We start from the raw sequence: 7,880 nt of genomic DNA on the forward strand, positions 1-7,880 counted from the left end.
ACTTCAGGACAATCTAAGTGGAAAGGTCACCATATGTCCATGCTCACCTTTGCAAAATGAAGACAACGCTGAAAGCATTTGGGGCAGGAAAGCTGGCAGAACTGAGCATGCTCTGGTTTAAAACAAAATCTGTGGCACGCATGCAGAGCATGGAACTCCACAAGATTCTAAGTTCTTTCATGTCATGCCTTTATTTAGAATCTAGTCCAATACTCATTAGGTTCAAAGCCAAATTTGGACTTGAGCAGTCATAATGAGTTCTCCTCTATCGTTATTAAATTGGACCATGACCTGAACCAGCAGTAATACCTCATCTGGACTTTCACACAAACCGACTGATAGAAGGAGTGTGATCCATACAGCTTCTGTGATGCTCACCAGCGGTACACCTAGCTTTATAGGCATATAAAGAGCTAACAAATATCGTGCCAGTAACACTGTACTCAAAAATTATACCGCACAGTTCTTCGGTTTTGTACAACTGCTAAAACCTGCTGACTTCCACGGTAAACAGCCTCCCTTCAAAGACTGTTCTAACACATCCTATCCTGTCCTTCTTAAAATTCAACAGCATCTGCGTTGGAGTTCAAAGGTTTGTGGTCCAGCTATAACATAGCAGTGTGAATGTATTTGAAGTACAGTACCAAAATCTGGTCCAGATTATCTTCTTTTACTTTCAATTTTGCTGTAGCAGGCTGTTACAGTACTAAGTCAATACATACACTTTACTATGATGGGAGCCTTCAGCAATACACAGGAGGTACGAACGTAAACTTAGTCCTCCAAACGAGCCATTAGCCTTTTTAATGATTCTGAACCACAAAATATGCTAAGATAGCATCTCATTCTGCTCTTTCTGCCTGCGCTCGAGTCATAGATGCTCAGTAGACTCCTGATCTCTTTGGCCTTTCATTAAGTTGAAGTCTGGATGGGTGTGAGGGCTAAAGGAAAAGGATTACAAGGGTTTACTCAGCGCTGTCAGAGAAAGAAAATCCCTATCTCACCGCCAGATGCATAAAACTAGCGATCTCACAGTTGCATAAATTATCATTGGCATTAAATCTATGCTAATTCAACCCATAGCAATGAAAAATGATTTAACCCAGAACCCTTTTCCAATGTCATTCAAATGCCCTAATTAGAAAAGTGTTCCTGTTCTCCCCTCACATTCTATTATTATAGGTATTATTTAAAATGTGTTATTCATATTCATTAAGCAGAATGAGAATAACAAGGGGACAATTACTATATAGTTGAGGAACACTGTTTAGACATACCCGGTCACAGTTTTCTTTTCTTACAGAAACACTGAACTCATGTTACATAGGTTCTTGCTTAGCATTGTTAATGGAAACAGCACAAAAGCATGCTCTAAAATGAACACGAACTGCTACATATATAATTTCAACCACCTGAAGAGCAAAATCTCCTTCTTCTTTCCTTTGTACTCCTCCCTCCTAAACCTTCAGGATGTAAGAACATCTCCAATGAAAAAGTTTTCCTTAGAGTGTATATGAACTGTGCTGAGAATATAACTGTATCTTAAATCTAACAGTGCTACTACAACTTCCATAGCATTTTCCATGTACAGGTCTCAAAACCTTTTTACAGAAGAATAATCTGCATTATTTTCCTAACTTTATAAAAGAAACAACCAAGTCTCACAAGGATGAAATAATTTGTCCGCAAGATGTATAGAACAAAACGGTGACAGAACAAAAGACAGACTATGCTCCATGTCCCACTCCTTGCAGCTGCTATGATCAGACACCGTGCAGAAGGGAGAAACAAACAAAAACGTATTTTTTAGACAAAAGGGTATGAACTCGAATACTTTGGAGCTCAGAGTAATGTTAAATTAATGGTGATTAGTACAGACTTTTCCATCAGGGAGATTTTTCTACAACAACTGTTTCTACAGAGGCTTATTGTAGGCCTTTAAATTGCTCTTTAATACGCTTGGCACACATTCCAGTTAAGACAGACTATCTGGCTAGACAGATCACTAGCCTGATCTAATATGGCAATTTCTATGTTCTTAGGGGAAAAAATAAAAGGGAGTGCAATAACACACTCCAGGGAAAAATCTAGAAAAACCTAAAAATTAAAATCAAAACATAAAAATTGCAATAAATTCATTTTCCCCTCCTGTGTTGCAATATGATTTTATGTGCAACATTAAAACTACAACATGAGTTATCCTTTCAAGCCTTACTTGAAAGTGACTCTGACTAGAGGCAGACAACTGAAATACACCAATCCTGGTGGATGAACCAAGTTTATATCCATTCTAATTACATTCATAATACACTCATTTGAACTACCGTAGGTATTATTTAGATGTATGCTATACATTCCATCTAAAATAAATTGAAATAAAAATATAATGCATAGCTGAAAAATATACTCTGTACAAAGTACTGTATCTCACTGACAAGTACTTAAAAAAAAAGGCTAAAAGTAATAAAAATTACTGCTAGAAAAATCGAAGTGTTCCATTCCTAGATTTTATGGGGGCAATAAAAAATGAAAAAGCAGCTCTAGTTAAGCTAGACTGATGAAGTGATATACTGCCAGAAAGGCATTCAAGGTTGTGTTGAAACAGATTTAAAATTGATATATATCAAATACAATAATTCTGGTGCATATTAAATAGTCTAGATAGAATGGTAGTGCAGACTTGCACCAGATGATTTTAAATTAAATAAAAAAATAAAGTCTGAGCTGGACAAAATTTGCCATGCAAAAGAGCTTGGATGAAGCTGTTAACAGCCGTTTTAACCCACTAAATATGGTGCATTTGAGCAATACCGAAAACTTTGTTTTACTTGCAGGAGTTTCAGGAAGGACCTACAAGATCTGCCATTTAAACTCTGATTTCTTTAAGGGTAACAAAGGAATGTTTCTAAATGAGGCGCAGCAGCAGCAGAACAGTTTGGTGCCGAAAGGCAGTCGTGCGTTACAAACGCTTTGCTTTCAGAGGCAGCCTTCCTCAGGCACAGCTCAGCGAACGTGCCCTGTCCTGGGCAGCGGCGAGCTGCGACACCCCTCAGCCACAAACACCAAACGGATGAGTACAGCCCCTTCACCCACACCTACGCCTCGGCGTAGAGCAGTGGGCCGGTTAAGAAGGTTAGCACTGGCACTGCGACTGAAGAGGGTTAGATTTCATTTTTATCGTAGAGGCAGTGGAAGCTGAGAGCTAATAAGTACTTTGTGTTCACACAACACAAGTGAAAAACACCGCTGGATCATTAACATTCTGGCCACATGCTGCATGGGTTCAGGTTATGACACCTCATTTATTCTCTTAAGCAAGATGCTTTAACGTAAGTTCACAGGGAAGAATGAACTGATCTTTTCAACACTACCCAATATTCATCTTCCTCCTACTGGAATTAGATAAGCTAAAGAACAGACTTCAAAAAAATTCCCACTGTAGCTGTCCAAAATAATAAAGAAAAAGGTTTATATTTCAGAGCGTTCCAACACACACATATTTGCTTTACAGTTACTCATTCTGAAATTCACCCTCAGCAAAAGACCAGCCCAACAGCTACACACTACTCTGGTAATAATGAACTAGATTTTGATAAAACAGATCGTATTTGGAAGAAAACAGACTTTGTACTCTTCCTCCAGAAAGGGAAGGATTTCAGTTTCATTTTCATGAGAATTTTGCGAGTTAGTCTCTCTGGTCAGGACTATGAAGAGTCATCACTCGCAGGTACAGAGGCCCCAGAGTAAACACGGCAATACTAACAGCATCCCACTTCTTCATATAGGAGTCTTGCCTGTGGTACTACTCATCACTAGCTTTGTTACTACGTGTAGTACCGTGTCAATGCAGCAATTGTAATAGATGAGTAACTCACATAGAGAATCAATGACTGAACAAGAACACTTTCCCTCACCTAGTTACATATGGTGATGCCTGCACCAGTGCGATTGTCTGGATATATACTGGCACTAAGAAATGGATGAACTGCTACCAACAGCTTTCCACCTGTATCCCAATCCTGTAAAATAAGGTAGCTTGAAAAAACAGTATCAAAAGGCACTAGAGACAACAGCTTTCTACGCCTACAGAAGTGCTCAATCCATCCATATCAAGGCATGCAACTGATTTGTTGACAGGAGAAACTGAAAAACACTGTCAAAGATAAAGTGGGCTAGTATCTGACAGACTAAGCATGCTCTACCAATTATCCTGAAGAAATTGTAACTACACTGTCAGCTTCTTACGGGGCCAACAAAGACAAAGCAGGAGTCTGCTTTTGAATCGTTCACACCTATAAATGCTCACCTGCTTAAGACATTCTGCAAAAACAAGTTGCTTTGTCAGTTCAAAATGGAAAGCATCCAGGCTTTCCATACACCAGGAAATGCTGAATTATTAGCAACAAAACCTTACAAACCTGCCTGCTTGACTACGGATCTTAAAGAGCCAACACCTTCCATTCCTCCCCTTCAGAGAATACAGACTGTTTTCCACTTAAAATCATATGAGAAAAGCATGTGTGCGTCACGCGTGCATACAATCAGGGTGTGCCCCAGCCAGTCTTACAGACACCCAGCTCTTCGGACCTCTGCTCCGAGCCTCCCTTCAGGTGGCTCAGACCCGGTAGTTCTGGTCTAATTTCATGGAAAACAGACTATTTCCTCCCTTACTGTAGAAGCCTACTTTTTTTTGAGGACTTAAATAAGCTACCCTCAATTCCCCATGCCAAGCCAGCCAGGCTTCTTTTCCTACAATAAAATTCGGGTTTACAATACAAATATTTACCATGGATACATAAGAGATAGCATGAGATTGAGCTGTCACAAGTAGGAGAAGCATTTTAAGAATATGGTAGGCATTTTTGGTGCTGTAATTTACAATAGGACTATACAGCAGTGCTATAAAGGTACTCTCTCTTTTTTTTTGTTGTTTTATTCTTCTTCCTTAGTGTCACTGAATCTCTTGTGATTCCATTGCCGTGTGACTTAATGTATTATTAAAGATCCAGAGTTCTTAGAATAGGAGGTAGAAAAGAGGACACTCTCAGTCCTCATAACTGCAAAAGAAGGATTTGAATCACAAACCTCCAAAGACCATAAAGCAGATAATTTCCATGATTTTTAGTGCAGCCTCACAAATATTTGAGCCATGCATAGAAATTACTAAACAGCAATTTTAAAATAAATAGCAGACAGTATGGGATTTAAGAAGAGATTGGACAAATTCCTAAAGGACAGATTCACTCACAGCATCAACTGTGAGATAATAAAAACACAATTGTCTGGATGCCACTTTCACCTCCTGAAGCTTCTGAACTGCTATTTCAAAGAAGCTGGGGAGAAGTTTCAGAAAAAGGATCACTCACCGTTCTGTATTTGCCCTAGTCTGGTATTATTTTTCCTTAGCATTATTAGACACTCTCAGAATTGGGACTGCTGACAAAGACAGACCTTTATTTATGCTCGTAAAGTTGTAGATGCAAGATACAGTCCAGTTGTTCGGTTTTTATTTTCGATCAGAAATTGAACAGAAAAATCAGTTAGTTAGGGAGAAATAAATTGGGACCACAGTTTCTCTAATACTGCTACTCTTCTCCTGGATTATTATTTTTTTTTAAGCCAAAAAAGTACAAAGAAAACCTCGCTCAGCCGAGGTAATTTATTCAAGTAGAAAATTTGTATTATTAGTACAAAACTGCTACAAATCAGTACCATACATACATTTTCCCAAGAAAACGAAAATTATTAGTAAGCTAGTTTTTCATATGTGCTAGGCAGCAATAAATAAAATCAGATTCATAAAATTTACCCAGTGAGAAATATCTTGTGCAAATGCTACAAGTCACCACTTGTTCAGGCATTTTGGCATTATCAGATAGTCAGGTGTAACTTTGCTGTATGCTGTAAACTAAATGTACAACTGCAGTGCGCTACACCCAATAAGCAAGTATCTTTAAATAAAAATTAAGACAAAGCATCAGAGAAAAAAGTAAACTGATGCGTTTGGTCATGTAGTTAGTCAGTGACAGGCTCAGACATGAATCCTGGATTCCAAAAAAGTTCATACTGACAACCTACAATGAACCATGAGCATGGCAATTATTAGCAAAAGATCTAGCAAAAACATCATCAGTACACAAATGTCCCTGTACAGGTTTCTGGCCTAGACATTGCTTGTTAAATTTATTACTTTAGAATCACAGATGAATGCAGTTTATCTCTGGGTATAAAATAAACATCACAATAAGGAAGATCCAGATAGGAAATACAAAGGCTTGAAAATCACAATGGAATAAAGCACTGTGCGGATAAGAAATCAGTCTTTTAAAGTAAACCAAAAGGGATTAAATCAAACTCTGAAAGAAGACAAGTAAATGATAAATGACATAAGACTGTAACTAAACTAAATCGTTGGCGTCTAAATGAAATATAGAGGACTGAGAAGATTATGCAAATTAAAATGAAACAGACTGAATCAAGACTTACAGCTGACCTAAAGTATGAGGGAACATGCTGCATTCTGAAGCCAGAGCAATTATACAACCTGGGATTGAATAGCTGACCAGCAGATAAAGGATGGAAATCGGATTTGGCCTCTGGAGCTCTCCAAGAACAATGGTGTAAGTAAAGGGGCAGAGGGGCATCCATCTCCATAGCTGCCCCGTGCAGGCTTTTGGGAAGAGGGGCAGAAAAAAAGAAGAAAAAGCTGTGCAAAACATGTATTATGGTTCGCTTGCTTAAATGCAAACAAGCTCTTAGCTCTTAGCAAGCCAGCTGAGATCTCAAAGCCATACAAAGTAAAAATCGACGAAGATTTTTCAGCTACAGTACTTTTGAAATGGCACTGCTGTTGCTTTACCCTGAAATTCACCCCTAGCAGACAGTGTGTACTTTTTAAAAAATGGTCCTAAGACAGATTGTTCTGCATCGCTAGGTCTGATCACTACTTCTGGAATTCAGAATCAGAATTTCTCAGGAGAGTTCAGATCTTGACTTCTGGTTGATTCTCCTCTTTCAACCACTTGGGTAAGTATGTACTAATAGTCACACAATAGAATACAATTAGTAACAGAGAAGTTAAGCAATGAGTTAAATGATCCAAAATGATTCATTTTATTCACTATTACTAGCAATTACAAATCATAATACAAGAGTCTTTTGACCTTTAGAATAACTGACGCAGACTTTTGCAAGCTGAGCAAACCAGCTTTCCCAAGAACACAGGGAAGGGAAGGACGAACATCAAGTGCTGTAATTAGCTGCATAATTATTTTCCAAAATAAAATGTGCAATCTTCACCTCTTCGGCACTGAATGGCGTCATTGGGGCTGCTATCATTAAGCTGCCATCACTGCACTATCATTATGGGGCTGATAAGGAAAAGACAAACACTTCGAGACCCACTAGAGGATGCGCTGATTTCCCAACTTCCCTCTACTAATGTATTTATGTACTTATCTTTGTGGATGATGGGATTTTGAGGACAGGAAGGAAGGTCACTGACATTGGAACCAGCAGGGATAAGAAGCGTTTTTCTCAACAGGAATCAAGACTGATGCTCTAATAATCATTATACGTTAAAGCCTATCTTTTTTTTCAGCCAATGACAAAACTGTCATTGACTTGAATGGGGTCAAGATTTTACTCCAAGCTTTCAGCCACTTAGACACGACAAGAATAAAGCCAATACAGGAAACAGAGCAGGAAGGAATGAAGGAAGGGAAAGAAGGGAATTAAGTCTTAAAGAAACAGTGCTCAAGTGCATCTCTTTCCTGAATCCATAGGAAACAACTGTATGTAAAGAGAGTCCAAGTTACCCAATACATCTGAAAAAACAGATTGGATGATATTGTTTGCATAATGAAACAAGAATAACTGAA

This window comes from Falco punctatus, assembly GCF_963210335.1.
Source record: "Falco punctatus genome assembly, chromosome: 20".
Classification (NCBI taxonomy): Eukaryota; Metazoa; Chordata; class Aves; order Falconiformes; family Falconidae; genus Falco; species Falco punctatus.